At 35.1% G+C, this 15,006-nt stretch overlaps 6 non-coding genes across 6 annotated transcripts; all 6 read left to right on the top strand.

Moving 5' to 3' along the window:
• Nucleotides 1–1,288: 1,288 nt before the first annotated feature.
• On the top strand, nt 1,289–1,362 carry TRNAN-GUU (transfer RNA asparagine (anticodon GUU)). Its single transcript has one exon. It is a non-coding gene; the product is annotated as a tRNA-Asn (tRNA).
• Nucleotides 1,363–3,155: 1,793 nt separating this feature from the next.
• Nucleotides 3,156–3,229, top strand: TRNAN-GUU (transfer RNA asparagine (anticodon GUU)). The gene has a single exon. It is a non-coding gene; the product is annotated as a tRNA-Asn (tRNA).
• A 2,737-nt stretch (nt 3,230–5,966) lies between these two features.
• Nucleotides 5,967–6,040, top strand: TRNAN-GUU (transfer RNA asparagine (anticodon GUU)). The gene has a single exon. It is a non-coding gene; the product is annotated as a tRNA-Asn (tRNA).
• A 1,800-nt stretch (nt 6,041–7,840) lies between these two features.
• TRNAN-GUU (transfer RNA asparagine (anticodon GUU)) lies at nt 7,841–7,914 on the top strand. Its single transcript has one exon. It is a non-coding gene; the product is annotated as a tRNA-Asn (tRNA).
• Nucleotides 7,915–13,462: 5,548 nt separating this feature from the next.
• TRNAN-GUU (transfer RNA asparagine (anticodon GUU)) lies at nt 13,463–13,536 on the top strand. Its single transcript has one exon. It is a non-coding gene; the product is annotated as a tRNA-Asn (tRNA).
• Nucleotides 13,537–14,399: 863 nt separating this feature from the next.
• On the top strand, nt 14,400–14,473 carry TRNAN-GUU (transfer RNA asparagine (anticodon GUU)). Its single transcript has one exon. It is a non-coding gene; the product is annotated as a tRNA-Asn (tRNA).
• Nucleotides 14,474–15,006: the final 533 nt, after the last annotated feature.

Below are 15,006 nucleotides of genomic sequence, written 5' to 3'. Positions count from 1 at the left end.
AATGAGTTAAGATGATAATGGATTTTCCACTATAAGCAAAGACCAAAAAAGTCAAAATAACAATCCCAATTTTAGATTTGATAAATGAAAATAGCACATAGCAGAGGATGGTTTCGATCCAACGACCTCTGGGTTATGGGCCCAGCACACTTCCGCTGTGCCACTCTGCTGCTCATGGAAGTGCTTAGAACTCAAGAAGGGTTGATTCATCACAAGAACATGGCAATGTGTTCCTTTTAATTAGCGAAAAATCCTAAAATAACTGTCCAGATTAGAGACTTTATAAACTTTGGCAAGGAAACTTTCCAGATCAATGTTTCTTAGCTGTTGTTAGTTTATGTCTCACATAGGGTCTCTGTGGCACAATTGGTTAGCACGTTCGGCTGTTAATTGGAATATTGGTGGTTCAATCCCACCCAGGGACGAAAATCTTCTATTAGTCAAATTTTGGGGATTTTTAGGTAGAGAAGTCAACATGTCAAACTACCTATTTTATGGTAGGGTTCAAGACTTTCTCTGAAACAATTATCTCTAAAGTGAGTTTAATTTGATTTAAGCCAATTTATTCAACAATTAGAAAATACCTGAAGGCTAATGTTGTTCCTGGTGATATCTAATCAGCAGAATGCAACCTAGCAGCATTTTTAAGTGAAAGCCTGTGTTATGTTATAACCAGGTGTTATCTTATCAGTACAAAGGTAAGGAATTAAGAAAAACTTTATGAAGTTTGAAGATTTTTCTTACAAAATCATTGTCTTATTGCATCACCAAAGTGTAAGCTGGAAAGATGATTTTGATAAATTACTTGTTTGAACACCTGATTTGCTCTTCTGGAGTCAATGTAGTTTGTTTTTCTCAATAACCAAAGAAGTAATAGGGTAAAGTAAAGACATTATGTGGATTTTTTGATACAGCACTTCTGTCAAAATACAATTTAAATGAGTTAAGATGATAATGGATTTTCTACTATAATCGAAGACCAAAAAAGTCAAAATAGCAATCCCAATTTTAGATTTGATAAATGAAAATAGCACATAGCAGAGGATGGTTTCAATCCAATGACCTCTGGGTTATGGGCCCAGCACGCTTCCGCTGCGCCACTCTGCTGCTCATGGAAGTGCTTAGAACTCAAGAAGGGTTGATTCATCACAAGAACATGGCAATGTGTTCCTTTTAATTAACGAAAAATCCTAAAATAACTGTCCAGAATAGAGACTTTATAAACTTTGGCAAGGAAACTTTCCAGATCAATGTTTCTTAGCTGTTGTTAGTTTATATCTCACATAGGGTCTCTGTGGTGCAATTGGTTAGCGCGTTCGGTTGTTAACCGGAAGGTTGGTGGTTCAATCCCACCCAGGGACGAAAATCTTCTATTAGTCAAATTTTGGGGATTTTTAGGTAGAGAAGTCAACATGTCAAACTACCTATTTTATGGTAGGTTTCAAGACTTTCTCTGAAACAATTATCTCTAAAGTGAGTTTAATTTGATTTAAGCCAATTTATTCAACATTTAGAAAATACCTGAAGGTTAATGTTGTTCCTGGTTACATCTAATCAGCAGAATGCAACCTAGCAGCATTTTTAAGTGGAAGCCTGTGTTATGTTAAAACCAGGTGTTATCTTATCAGTACAAAGGTAAGGAATTAAGAAAAACTTTTTGAAGTGTGAAGATTTTTCTTACAAAATCATTGTCTTTTTGCATCACCAAAGTGTAAGCTGGAAAGATGATTTTGATAAATTACTTGTTAGATCACCTGATTTGCTCTTCTGGAGTCAATGTAGTTTGTTTTTCTCAATAACCATAGAAGTAATAGGGTAAAGTAAAGACATTATGTGGATTTTTTGCTACAGCACTTCTGTCAAAATACGAATTAAATGAGTTAAGATGATAATGGATTTTCTACTATAAGCAAAGACCAAAAAAGTCAAAATAGCAATCCCAATTTTAGATTTGATAAATGAAAATAGCACATAGCAGAGGATGGTTTCGATCCAATGACCTCTGAGTTATGGGCCCAGCACGCTTCCGCTGCGCCACTCTGCTGCTCATGGAAGTGCTTAGAACTCAAGAAGGGTTGATTCATCAAAAGAACATGGCAATGTGTTCCTTTTAATTAATGAAAAATCCTAAAATAACTGTCCAGATTAGAGACTTTATAAACTTTGGTAAGGAAACTTTCCAGATCAATGTTTCTTAGCTGTTGTTTGTTTATGTCTCATGTAGGGTCTCTGTGGCACAATTGGCTAGCACGTTCGGCTGTTAATTGGAATATTGGTGGTTCAATCCCACCCAGGGATGAAAATCTTCTATTAGTCAAATTTTGGGGATTTTTAGGTAGAGAAGTCAACATGTCAAACTACCTATTTTATGGTAGGGTTCAAGACTTTCTCTGAAACAATTATCTCTAAAGTGAGTTTAATTTGATTTAAGCCAATTTATTCAACATTTAGAAAATACCTGAAGGTTAATGTTGTTCCTGGTGATATCTAATCAGCAGAATGCAACCTAGCAGCATTTTTAAGTGGAAGCCTGTGTTATGTTAAAACCAGGTGTTATCTTATCAGTACAAAGGTAAGGAATTAAGAAAAACTTTTTCAAGTGTGAAGATTTTTCTTACAAAATCATTGTCTTATTGCATCACCAAAGTGTAAGCTGGAAAGATGATTTTGATAAATTACTTGTTAGATCACCTGATTTGCTCTTCTGGAGTCAATGTAGTTTGTTTTTCTCAATAACCATAGAAGTAATAGGGTAAATTAAAGACATTATGTGGATTTTTTGCTACAGCACTTCTGTCAAAATACGAATAAAATGAGTTAAGATGATAATGGATTTTCTACTATAAGCAAAGACCAAAAAAGTCAAAATAGCAATCCCAATTTTAGATTTGATAAATGAAAATAGCACAGGATGGTTTCGATCCATCGACCTCTGGGTTATGGGCCCAGCACGCTTCCGCTGCGCCACTCTGCTGCTCATGGAAGTGCTTAGAACTCAAGAAGGGTTGATTCATCACAAGAACATGGCAATGTGTTCCTTTTAATTAACGAAAAATCCTAAAATAACTGTCCAGAATAGAGACTTTATAAACTTTGGCAAGGAAACTTTCCAGATCAATGTTTCTTAGCTGTTGTTAGTTTATATCTCACATAGGGTCTCTGTGGTGCAATTGGTTAGCGCGTTCGGCTGTTAACCGGAAGGTTGGTGGTTCAATCCCACCCAGGGACGAGAATATTCTATCAGTCAAATTTTGGGGAATTTTAGGTAGAGAAGTCAACATGTCAAACTACCTATTTTATGTTAGGGTTCAAGACTTTCTCTGAAACAATTATCTCTAAAGTGAGTTTAATTTGATTTAAGCCAATTTATTCAACATTTAGAAAATACCTGAAGGTAAATGTTGTTCCAGGTTATATCTAATCAGCAGAATGCAACCTAGCAGCATTTTTAAGTGGAAGCCTGTGTTATGTTATAACCAGGTGTTATCTTATCAGTACAAAGGTAAGGAATTAAGAAAAACTTTTTGAAGTGTGAAGATTTTTCTTACAAAATCATTGTCTTATTGCATCACCAAAGTGTAAGCTGGAAAGATGATTTTGATAAATTACTTGATAGAACACCTGATTTGCTCTTCTGGAGTCAATGTAGTTTGTTTTTCTCAATAACCATAGAAGTAATAGGGTAAAGTAAAGACATTATGTGGATTTTTTGCTACAGCACTTCTGTCAAAATACGATTTAAATGAGTTAAGATGATAATGGATTTTCCACTATAAGCAAAGACCAAAAAAGTCAAAATAACAATCCCAATTTTAGATTTGATAAATGAAAATAGCACATAGCAGAGGATGGTTTCGATCCAACGACCTCTGGGTTATGGGCCCAGCACACTTCCGCTGTGCCACTCTGCTGCTCATGGAAGTGCTTAGAACTCAAGAAGGGTTGATTCATCACAAGAACATGGCAATGTGTTCCTTTTAATTAGCGAAAAATCCTAAAATAACTGTCCAGATTAGAGACTTTATAAACTTTGGCAAGGAAACTTTCCAGATCAATGTTTCTTAGCTGTTGTTAGTTTATGTCTCACATAGGGTCTCTGTGGCACAATTGGTTAGCACGTTCGGCTGTTAATTGGAATATTGGTGGTTCAATCCCACCCAGGGACGAAAATCTTCTATTAGTCAAATTTTGGGGATTTTTAGGTAGAGAAGTCAACATGTCAAACTACCTATTTTATGGTAGGGTTCAAGACTTTCTCTGAAACAATTATCTCTAAAGTGAGTTTAATTTGATTTAAGCCAATTTATTCAACAATTAGAAAATACCTGAAGGCTAATGTTGTTCCTGGTGATATCTAATCAGCAGAATGCAACCTAGCAGCATTTTTAAGTGAAAGCCTGTGTTATGTTATAACCAGGTGTTATCTTATCAGTACAAAGGTAAGGAATTAAGAAAAACTTTATGAAGTTTGAAGATTTTTCTTACAAAATCATTGTCTTATTGCATCACCAAAGTGTAAGCTGGAAAGATGATTTTGATAAATTACTTGTTTGAACACCTGATTTGCTCTTCTGGAGTCAATGTAGTTTGTTTTTCTCAATAACCAAAGAAGTAATAGGGTAAAGTAAAGACATTATGTGGATTTTTTGATACAGCACTTCTGTCAAAATACAATTTAAATGAGTTAAGATGATAATGGATTTTCTACTATAATCAAAGACCAAAAAAGTCAAAATAGCAATCCCAATTTTAGATTTGATAAATGAAAATAGCACATAGCAGAGGATGGTTTCAATCCAATGACCTCTGGGTTATGGGCCCAGCACGCTTCCGCTGCGCCACTCTGCTGCTCATGGAAGTGCTTAGAACTCAAGAAGGGTTGATTCATCACAAGAACATGGCAATGTGTTCCTTTTAATTAATGAAAAATCCTAAAATAACTGTCCAGATTAGAGACTTTATAAACTTTGGTAAGGAAACTTTCCAGATCAATGTTTCTTAGCTGTTGTTTGTTTATGTCTCATATAGGGTCTCTGTTGCACAATTGGTTAGCACGTTCGGCTGTTAATTGGAATATTGGTGGTTCAATCCCACCCAGGGATGAAAATCTTCTATTAGTCAAATTTTGGGGATTTTTAGGTAGAGAAGTCAACTTGTCAAACTACCTATTTTATGGTAGGGTTCAAGACTTTCTCTGAAACAATTATCTCTAAAGTGAGTTTAATTTGATTTAAGCCAATTTATTCAACATTTAGAAAATACCTGAAGGTTAATGTTGTTCCTGGTGATATCTAATCAGCAGAATGCAACCTAGCAGAATTTTTAAGTGGAAGCCTGTGTTATGTTAAAACCAGGTGTTATCTTATCAGTACAAAGGTAAGGAATTAAGAAAAACTTTTTCAAGTGTGAAGATTTTTCTTACAAAATCATTGTCTTATTGCATCACCAAAGTGTAAGCTGGAAAGATGATTTTGATAAATTACTTGTTAGATCACCTGATTTGCTCTTCTGGAGTCAATGTAGTTTGTTTTTCTCAATAACCATAGAAGTAATAGGGTAAATTAAAGACATTATGTGGATTTTTTGCTACAGCACTTCTGTCAAAATACGAATAAAATGAGTTAAGATGATAATGGATTTTCTACTATAAGCAAAGACCAAAAAAGTCAAAATAGCAATCCCAATTTTAGATTTGATAAATGAAAATAGCACATAGCAGAGGATGGTTTCGATCCATCGACCTCTGGGTTATGGGCCCAGCACGCTTCCGCTGCGCCACTCTGCTGCTCATGGAAGTGCTTAGAACTCAAGAAGGGTTGATTCATCACAAGAACATGGCAATGTGTTCCTTTTAATTAACGAAAAATCCTAAAATAACTGTCCAGAATAGAGACTTTATAAACTTTGGCAAGGAAACTTTCCAGATCAATGTTTCTTAGCTGTTGTTAGTTTATATCTCACATAGGGTCTCTGTGGTGCAATTGGTTAGCGCGTTCGGCTGTTAACCGGAAGGTTGGTGGTTCAATCCCACCCAGGGACGAAAATCTTCTATTAGTCAAATTTTGGGGATTTTTAGGTAGAGAAGTCAACATGTCAAACTACCTATTTTATGGTAGGTTTCAAGACTTTCTCTGAAACAATTATCTCTAAAGTGAGTTTAATTTGATTTAAGCCAATTTATTCAACATTTAGAAAATACCTGAAGGTTAATGTTGTTCCTGGTTACATCTAATCAGCAGAATGCAACCTAGCAGCATTTTTAAGTGGAAGCCTGTGTTATGTTAAAACCAGGTGTTATCTTATCAGTACAAAGGTAAGGAATTAAGAAAAACTTTTTGAAGTGTGAAGATTTTTCTTACAAAATCATTGTCTTATTGCATCACCAAAGTGTAAGCTGGAAAGATGATTTTGATAAATTACTTGTTAGATCACCTGATTTGCTCTTCTGGAGTCAATGTAGTTTGTTTTTCTCAATAACCATAGAAGTAATAGGGTAAATTAAAGACATTATGTGGATTTTTTGCTACAGCACTTCTGTCAAAATACGAATAAAATGAGTTAAGATGATAATGGATTTTCTACTATAAGCAAAGACCAAAAAAGTCAAAATAGCAATCCCAATTTTAGATTTGATAAATGAAAATAGCACATAGCAGAGGATGGTTTCGATCCAATGACCTCTGGGTTATGGGCCCAGCACGCTTCCGCTGCGCCACTCTGCTGCTCATGGAAGTGCTTAGAACTCAAGAAGGGTTGATTCATCACAAGAACATGGCAATGTGTTCCTTTTAATTAACGAAAAATCCTAAAATAACTGTCCAGAATAGAGACTTTATAAACTTTGGCAAGGAAACTTTCCAGATCAATGTTTCTTAGCTGTTGTTAGTTTATATCTCACATAGGGTCTCTGTGGTGCAATTGGTTAGTGCGTTCGGCTGTTAACCGGAAGGTTGGTGGTTCAATCCCACCCAGGGACGAGAATATTCTATCAGTCAAATTTTGGGGAATTTTAGGTAGAGAAGTCAACATGTCAAACTACCTATTTTATGTTAGGGTTCAAGACTTTCTCTGAAACAATTATCTCTAAAGTGAGTTTAATTTGATTTAAGCCAATTTATTCAACATTTAGAAAATACCTGAAGGTAAATGTTGTTCCAGGTTATATCTAATCAGCAGAATGCAACCTAGCAGCATTTTTAAGTGGAAGCCTGTGTTATGTTATAACCAGGTGTTATCTTATCAGTACAAAGGTAAGGAATTAAGAAAAACTTTTTGAAGTGTGAAGATTTTTCTTACAAAATCATTGTCTTATTGCATCACCAAAGTGTAAGCTGGAAAGATGATTTTGATAAATTACTTGATAGAACACCTGATTTGCTCTTCTGGAGTCAATGTAGTTTGTTTTTCTCAATAACCATAGAAGTAATAGGGTAAAGTAAAGACATTATGTGGATTTTTTGCTACAGCACTTCTGTCAAAATACGATTTAAATGAGTTAAGATGATAATGGATTTTCCACTATAAGCAAAGACCAAAAAAGTCAAAATAGCAATCCCAATTTTAGATTTGATAAATGAAAATAGCACATAGCAGAGGATGGTTTCAATCCAACGACCTCTGGGTTATGGGCCCAGCACGCTTCCGCTGCGCCACTCTGCTGCTCATGGAAGTGTTTAGAACTCAAGAAGGGTTGATTCATCACAAGGACATGGCAATGTGTTCCTTTTAATTAGTGAAAAATCCTAAAATAACTGTCCAGATTAGAGACTTTATAAACTTTGGCAAGGAAACTTTCCAGATCAATGTTTCTTAGCTGTTGTTAGTTTATATCTCACATAGGGTCTCTGTGGCGCAATTGGTTAGCGCTTTCGGCTGTTAACCGGAAGGTTGGTGGTTCAATCCCACCCAGGGACGAGAATCTTCTATTGGTCAAATTTTGGGGAATTTTAGGTAGAGAAGTCAACATGTCTAACTACCTATTTTATGGTAGGGTTCAAGACTTTCTCTGAAACAATTATCTCTAAAGTGAGTTTAATTTGATTTAAGCCAATTTATTCAACAATTAGAAAATACCTGAAGGTTAATGTTGTTCCTGGTGATATCTAATCAGCAGAATGCAACCTAGCAGTATTTTTAAGTGAAAGCCTGTGTTATGTTATAACCAGGTGTTATCTTATCAGTACAAAGGTAAGGAATTAAGAAAAACTTTATGAAGTTTGAAGATTTTTCTTACAAAATCATTGTCTTATTGCATCACCAAAGTGTAAGCTGGAAAGATGATTTTGATAAATTACTTGATAGAACACCTGATTTGCTCTTCTGGAGTCAATGTAGTTTGTTTTTCTCAATAACCATAGAAGTAATAGGGTAAAGTAAAGACATTATGTGGATTTTTTGCTACAGCACTTCTGTCAAAATACGATTTAAATGAGTTAAGATGATAATGGATTTTCCACTATAAGCAAAGACCAAAAAAGTCAAAATAACAATCCCAATTTTAGATTTGATAAATGAAAATAGCACATAGCAGAGGATGGTTTCGATCCAACGACCTCTGGGTTATGGGCCCAGCACACTTCCGCTGCGCCACTCTGCTGCTCATGGAAGTGCTTAGAACTCAAGAAGGGTTGATTCATCACAAGAACATGGCAATGTGTTCCTTTTAATTAGCGAAAAATCCTAAAATAACTGTCCAGATTAGAGACTTTATAAACTTTGGCAAGGAAACTTTCCAGATCAATGTTTCTTAGCTGTTGTTAGTTTATGTCTCACATAGGGTCTCTGTGGCACAATTGGTTAGCACATTCGGCTGTTAATTGGAATATTGGTGGTTCAATCCCACCCAGGGACGAAAATCTTCTATTAGTCAAATTTTGGGGATTTTTAGGTAGAGAAGTCAACATGTCAAACTACCTATTTTATGGTAGGGTTCAAGACTTTCTCTGAAACAATTATCTCTAAAGTGAGTTTAATTTGATTTAAGCCAATTTATTCAACAATTAGAAAATACCTGAAGGTTAATGTTGTTCCTGGTGATATCTAATCAGCAGAATGCAACCTAGCAGCATTTTTAAGTGAAAGCCTGTGTTATGTTATAACCAGGTGTTATCTTATCAGTAGAAAGGTAAGGAATTAAGAAAAACTTTATGAAGTTTGAAGATTTTTCTTACAAAATCATTGTCTTATTGCATCACCAAAGTGTAAGCTGGAAAGATGATTTTGATAAATTACTTGTTTGAACACCTGATTTGCTCTTCTGGAGTCAATGTAGTTTGTTTTTCTCAATAACCAAAGAAGTAATAGGGTAAAGTAAAGACATTATGTGGATTTTTTGATACAGCACTTCTGTCAAAATACAATTTAAATGAGTTAAGATGATAATGGATTTTCTACTATAATCAAAGACCAAAAAAGTCAAAATAGCAATCCCAATTTTAGATTTGATAAATGAAAATAGCACATAGCAGAGGATGGTTTCAATCCAATGACCTCTGGGTTATGGGCCCAGCACGCTTCCGCTACACCACTCTGCTGCTCATGGAAGTGCTTAGAACTCAAGAAGGGTTGATTCATCACAAGAACATGGCAATGTGTTCCTTTTAATTAATGAAAAATCCTAAAATAACTGTCCAGATTAGAGACTTTATAAACTTTGGTAAGGAAACTTTCCAGATCAATGTTTCTTAGCTGTTGTTTGTTTATGTCTCATATAGGGTCTCTGTGGCACAATTGGTTAGCACGTTCGGCTGTTAATTGGACTATTGGTGGTTCAATCCCACCCAGGGATGAAAATCTTCTATTAGTCAAATTTTGGGGATTTTTAGGTAGAGAAGTCAACTTGTCAAACTACCTATTTTATGGTAGGGTTCAAGACTTTCTCTGAAACAATTATCTCTAAAGTGAGTTTAATTTGATTTAAGCCAATTTATTCAACATTTAGAAAATACCTGAAGGTTAATGTTGTTCCTGGTGATATCTAATCAGCAGAATGCAACCTAGCAGCATTTTTAAGTGGAAGCCTGTGTTATGTTAAAACCAGGTGTTATCTTATCAGTACAAAGGTAAGGAATTAAGAAAAACTTTTTCAAGTGTGAAGATTTTTCTTACAAAATCATTGTCTTATTGCATCACCAAAGTGTAAGCTGGAAAGATGATTTTGATAAATTACTTGTTAGATCACCTGATTTGCTCTTCTGGAGTCAATGTAGTTTGTTTTTCTCAATAACCATAGAAGTAATAGGGTAAATTAAAGACATTATGTGGATTTTTTGCTACAGCACTTCTGTCAAAATACGAATAAAATGAGTTAAGATGATAATGGATTTTCTACTATAAGCAAAGACCAAAAAAGTCAAAATAGCAATCCCAATTTTAGATTTGATAAATGAAAATAGCACATAGCAGAGGATGGTTTCGATCCATCGACCTCTGGGTTATGGGCCCAGCACGCTTCCGCTGCGCCACTCTGCTGCTCATGGAAGTGCTTAGAACTCAAGAAGGGTTGATTCATCACAAGAACATGGCAATGTGTTCCTTTTAATTAACGAAAAATCCTAAAATAACTGTCCAGAACAGAGACTTTATAAACTTTGGCAAGGAAACTTTCCAGATCAATGTTTCTTAGCTGTTGTTAGTTTATATCTCACATAGGGTCTCTGTGGTGCAATTGGTTAGCGCGTTCGGCTGTTAACCTGAAGGTTGGTGGTTCAATCCCACCCAGGGATGAGAATATTCTATTAGTCAAATTTTGGGGAATTTTAGGTAGAGAAGTCAACATGTCAAACTACCTATTTTATGTTAGGGTTCAAGACTTTCTCTGAAACAATTATCTCTAAAGTGAGTTTAATTTGATTTAAGCCAATTTATTCAACATTTAGAAAATACCTGAAGGTAAATGTTGTTCCTGGTTATATCTAATCAGCAGAATGCAACCTAGCAGCATTTTTAAGTGGAAGCCTGTGTTATGTTATAACCAGGTGTTATCTTATCAGTACAAAGGTAAGGAATTAAGAAAAACTTTTTGAAGTGTGAAGATTTTTCTTACAAAATCATTGTCTTATTGAATCACCAAAGTGTAAGCTGGAAAGATGATTTTGATAAATTACTTGATAGAACACCTGATTTGCTCTTCTGGAGTCAATGTAGTTTGTTTTTCTCAATAACCATAGAAGTAATAGGGTAAAGTAAAGACATTATGTGGATTTTTTGCTACAGCACTTCTGTCAAAATACGAATTAAATGAGTTAAGATGATAATGGATTTTCTACTATAAGCAAAGACCAAAAAAGTCAAAATAGCAATCCCAATTTTAGATTTGATAAATGAAAATAGCACATAGCAGAGGATGGCTTCGATCCAATGACCTCTGGGTTATGGGCCCAGCACGCTTCCGCTGCGCCACTCTGCTGCTCATGGAAGTGCTTAGAACTCAAGAAGGGTTGATTCATCAAAAGAACATGGCAATGTGTTCCTTTTAATTAATGAAAAATCCTAAAATAACTGTCCAGATTAGAGACTTTATAAACTTTGGTAAGGAAACTTTCCAGATCAATGTTTCTTAGCTGTTGTTTGTTTATGTCTCATGTAGGGTCTCTGTGGCACAATTGGCTAGCACGTTCGGCTGTTAATTGGAATATTGGTGGTTCAATCCCACCCAGGGATGAAAATCTTCTATTAGTCAAATTTTGGGGATTTTTAGGTAGAGAAGTCAACATGTCAAACTACCTATTTTATGGTAGGGTTCAAGACTTTCTCTGAAACAATTATCTCTAAAGTGAGTTTAATTTGATTTAAGCCAATTTATTCAACATTTAGAAAATACCTGAAGGTTAATGTTGTTCCTGGTGATATCTAATCAGCAGAATGCAACCTAGCAGCATTTTTAAGTGGAAGCCTGTGTTATGTTAAAACCAGGTGTTATCTTATCAGTACAAAGGTAAGGAATTAAGAAAAACTTTTTCAAGTGTGAAGATTTTTCTTACAAAATCATTGTCTTATTGCATCACCAAAGTGTAAGCTGGAAAGATGATTTTGATAAATTACTTGTTAGATCACCTGATTTGCTCTTCTGGAGTCAATGTAGTTTGTTTTTCTCAATAACCATAGAAGTAATAGGGTAAATTAAAGACATTATGTGGATTTTTTGCTACAGCACTTCTGTCAAAATACGATTTAAATGAGTTAAGATGATAATGGATTTTCCACTATAAGCAAAGACCAAAAAAGTCAAAATAACAATCCCAATTTTAGATTTGATAAATGAAAATAGCACATAGCAGAGGATGGTTTCGATCCAACGACCTCTGGGTTATGGGCCCAGCACACTTCTGCTGCGCCACTCTGCTGCTCATGGAAGTGCTTAGAACTCAAGAAGGGTTGATTCATCACAAGAACATGGCAATGTGTTCCTTTTAATTAGCGAAAAATCCTAAAATAACTGTCCAGATTAGAGACTTTATAAACTTTGGCAAGGAAACTTTCCAGATCAATGTTTCTTAGCTGTTGTTAGTTTATGTCTCACATAGGGTCTCTGTGGCACAATTGGTTAGCACATTCGGCTGTTAATTGGAATATTGGTGGTTCAATCCCACCCAGGGACGAAAATCTTCTATTAGTCAAATTTTGGGGATTTTTAGGTAGAGAAGTCAACATGTCAAACTACCTATTTTATGGTAGGGTTCAAGACTTTCTCTGAAACAATTATCTCTAAAGTGAGTTTAATTTGATTTAAGCCAATTTATTCAACATTTAGAAAATACCTGAAGGTTAATGTTGTTCCTGGTGATATCTAATCAGCAGAATGCAACCTAGCAGCATTTTTAAGTGGAAGCCTGTGTTATGTTAAAACCAGGTGTTATCTTATCAGTACAAAGGTAAGGAATTAAGAAAAATTTTTTCAAGTGTGAAGATTTTTCTTACAAAATCATTGTCTTATTGCATCACCAAAGTGTAAGCTGGAAAGATGATTTTGATAAATTACTTGTTAGATCACCTGATTTGCTCTTCTGGAGTCAATGTAGTTTGTTTTTCTCAATAACCATAGAAGTAATAGGGTAAATTAAAGACATTATGTGGATTTTTTGCTACAGCACTTCTGTCAAAATACGAATAAAATGAGTTAAGATGATAATGGATTTTCTACTATAAGCAAAGACCAAAAAAGTCAAAATAGCAATCCCAATTTTAGATTTGATAAATGAAAATAGCACATAGCAGAGGATGGTTTCGATCCATCGACCTCTGGGTTATGGGCCCAGCACACTTCCGCTGCGCCACTCTGCTGCTCATGGAAGTGCTTAGAACTCAAGAAGGGTTGATTCATCACAAGAACATGGCAATGTGTTCCTTTTAATTAACGAAAAATCCTAAAATAACTGTCCAGAATAGAGACTTTATAAACTTTGGCAAGGAAACTTTCCAGATCAATGTTTCTTAGCTGTTGTTAGTTTATATCTCACATAGGGTCTCTGTGGTGCAATTGGTTAGCGCGTTCGGCTGTTAACCGGAAGGTTGGTGGTTCAATCCCACCCAGGGACGAGAATATTCTATTAGTCAAATTTTGGGGAATTTTAGGTAGAGAAGTCAACATGTCAAACTACCTATTTTATGTTAGGGTTCAAGACTTTCTCTGAAACAATTATCTCTAAAGTGAGTTTAATTTGATTTAAGCCAATTTATTCAACATTTAGAAAATATTTGAAGGTAAATGTTGTTCCTGGTTATATCTAATCAGCAGAATGCAACCTAGCAGCATTTTTAAGTGGAAGCCTGTGTTATGTTATAACCAGGTGTTATCTTATCAGTACAAAGGTAAGGAATTAAGAAAAACTTTTTGAAGTGTGAAGATTTTTCTTACAAAATCATTGTCTTATTGCATCACCAAAGTGTAAGCTGGAAAGATGATTTTGATAAATTACTTGATAGAACACCTGATTTGCTCTTCTGGAGTCAATGTAGTTTGTTTTTCTCAATAACCATAGAAGTAATAGGGTAAAGTAAAGACATTATGTGGATTTTTTGCTACAGCACTTCTCTCAAAATACGATTTAAATGAGTTAAGATGATAATGGATTTTCCACTATAAGCAAAGACCAAAAAAGTCAAAATAGCAATCCCAATTTTAGATTTGATAAATGAAAATAGCACATAGCAGAGGATGGTTTCGATCCATCGACCTCTGGGTTATGGGCCCAGCACGCTTCCGCTGCACCACTCTGCTGCTCATGGAAGTGTTTAGAACTCAAGAAGGGTTGATTCATCACAAGAACATGGCAATGTGTTCCTTTTAATTAGTGAAAAATCCTAAAATAACTGTCCAGATTAGAGACTTTATAAACTTTGGCAAGGAAACTTTCCAGATCAATGTTTCTTAGCTGTTGTTAGTTTATATCTCACATAGGGTCTCTGTGGCGCAATTGGTTAGCGCGTTCGGCTGTTAACCGGAAGGTTGGTGGTTCAATCCCACCCAGGGACGAGAATCTTCTATTAGTCAAATTTTGGGGATTTTTAGGTAGAGAAGTCAACATGTCTAACTACCTATTTTATGGTAGGGTTCAAGACTTTCTCTGAAACAATTATCTCTAAAGTGAGTTTAATTTGATTTAAGCCAATTTATTCAACAATTAGAAAATACCTGAAGGTTAATGTTGTTCCTGGTGATATCTAATCAGCAGAATGCAACCTAGCAGCATTTTTAAGTGAAAGCCTGTGTTATGTTATAACCAGGTGTTATCTTATCAGTACAAAGGTAAGGAATTAAGAAAAACTTTATGAAGTTTGAAGATTTTTCTTACAAAATCATTGTCTTATTGCATCACCAAAGTGTAAGCTGGAAAGATGATTTTGATAAATTACTTGTTTGAACACCTGATTTGCTCTTCTGGAGTCAATGTAGTTTGTTTTTCTCAATAACCAAAGAAGTAATAGGGTAAAGTAAAGACATTATGTGGATTTTTTGATACAGCACTTCTGTCAAAATACAATTTAAATGAGTTAAGATGATAATGG

Source organism: Taudactylus pleione, unplaced genomic scaffold, assembly GCF_031769625.1.
Source record: "Taudactylus pleione unplaced genomic scaffold, aTauple2 ptg000134l, whole genome shotgun sequence".
Lineage (NCBI taxonomy): Eukaryota > Metazoa > Chordata > Amphibia > Anura > Myobatrachidae > Taudactylus > Taudactylus pleione.
The sequence above is the reverse complement of the archived record's forward strand: the minus strand, read 5'-3'. Positions and strand labels throughout refer to the sequence as shown.